This window comes from Bombus bifarius, unplaced genomic scaffold (genome assembly GCF_011952205.1).
Source record: "Bombus bifarius isolate JDL3187 unplaced genomic scaffold, Bbif_JDL3187 scf7180000009243, whole genome shotgun sequence".
NCBI lineage: Eukaryota > Metazoa > Arthropoda > Insecta > Hymenoptera > Apidae > Bombus > Bombus bifarius.
In genome coordinates, this window is record NW_022884989.1 from 4,639,860 (window position 1) to 4,641,678 (window position 1,819).

Consider the following 1,819-nt stretch of genomic DNA (forward strand, 5'->3'; position numbering starts at 1 on the left):
TCTATTCGCATGTTATTGATAGATACATGTTACCGGAATCTGTTAAATGTCTCACGCAAATTGCAGAGAAGTATATAAGAATAAAAAAAAAGAATAATAGAATAAAAATAAAAAATAACGTAATAATCGTGTTTCTTTGAAGAAAATACAGAAATGAGAAAAATATAATAAACGCAAAGCTTCGAGCTTTTGGAACGGTCATTCAATTTTGTTATGGGACTATACAATGGGACTCGGGAAGAGAAAGATACCTGAGGGTGCCATAAATTAGTCAGTAATGCGTCGTAACTCAAGCAGATTGACTATTCTGCAACCTTAACGCAGAAAAAACGCATTCTTTCGTAGAGCCGTCGACGCGGATGATCGTTTAAAAATATTTTTTTTTTATTATTTAATTTGTATTTTACAACTTATCTAGCTGGACATTTGGTAAATTTGTCTAACTTAATTGCTAAATAACATGTGGATGGCTACTTCCAGCGGGATACCATCTTCGAGTTTGATTAATTTAAAAATATGTAGATGTATTTCATATACGAACATTTAGTAGTATTTTAAGTACGTATAAAAATCTCTGGTTCTATTATATCTAAGTGGTTTATCTGTATCTAGATAGTTTTGTTTATACTTATACAAGTTTGCAGATGCAGTCGATCTGTCCAGTGATGGATCAGGTAGACGGTTTGGTCATCGCGTGACAGGCTTTGAACATCTGGTTTCTGCATCTTCTCACTCGGCAATTTCATTAGACGTTTTCGCTTGTATGGCGGTCCTTCCTTTTACCTTCCCTTACGTTCTCCTTTTGAGAACCATAGGTCGATGCAAGGAAAAAAATTGAGTAAAATCTTCCTGACAATGGTAGCAATGACGTAACTTGTTACTAATATTTGTTGCATATTTTTAATGTATTTGCATTATTAATATTAGAGGAACTGTTTCTGAAATTGTTTATATTATAATAGAAATGTTTAGTTGTTAGAGCGATTGAATTTAAGAAGAGTTTTTGATATACAATAAAATAGTAAATAGATATAACAAATGACAATCATCCATTTTGATACGATTGTAAAGCGAATGAATTGTTTATTACAAAAATGGTGAAAAATATTGGAATTACGAACTCAAATAGCTCTAAATAGCGTGTCGTGAAATAAAAATGTTACAACGTCGGATATTCAGCAATATAGAATTAGTACACAATCGGATAATTACATATGTGTATAGATAAATTGATAACCGGTAAAGTAGGCGGGTTTGTCATTGAAATCCTCGTTAGTACAGTGGTCAGTATCCCCGCCTGTCACGCGGGAGACCGGGGTTCGATTCCCCGACGGGGAGAGAGAGAAATATTTTTATTTTTAACAATGATGATGTAATTATATCTTATACATAATGCAAATATGTAAATATTCATAAAATAGTAAATTTTTGATAACAGAAGAAAAAAAAGTAAAACTTCTGAAAAAAAAAGATTCTTCAGAATCATCAAAAGTTCTTCCGTTATATTCACCTCGAATTTCACCCGACTGACCGACGTCGTTTAATCAGCTGAAGACAAATGGACGAAACACACAGCGTAATAACAAACTATGCATATAATAATCTCTGTAAAACTTCCTCAATAACAAAATTAAGATCAATGTTCCTCGGCATTGCCTCGTTGCAAAACCACATTCTTCATCACACCGCGTCATCCACCAAACAAAATACGCATAAAACACAATCATCCGCCCAGTTTTATACTTCGTAGCATAAAATTCCAAACGAAATCGCGAGAAGTCACCATGAAACGACAGCTCCTCACGAAACCTTCGTTAAT

The 1,819-nt window shown here is 33.5% G+C and overlaps 1 non-coding gene across 1 annotated transcript; it reads left to right on the forward strand.

The window, feature by feature from the left end:
- The first annotated feature begins 1,266 nt into the window (after positions 1–1,266).
- Trnad-guc lies at positions 1,267–1,338 on the forward strand. Its single transcript has one exon. It is a non-coding gene; the product is annotated as a tRNA-Asp (tRNA).
- The last annotated feature ends 481 nt before the right edge of the window (positions 1,339–1,819 follow it).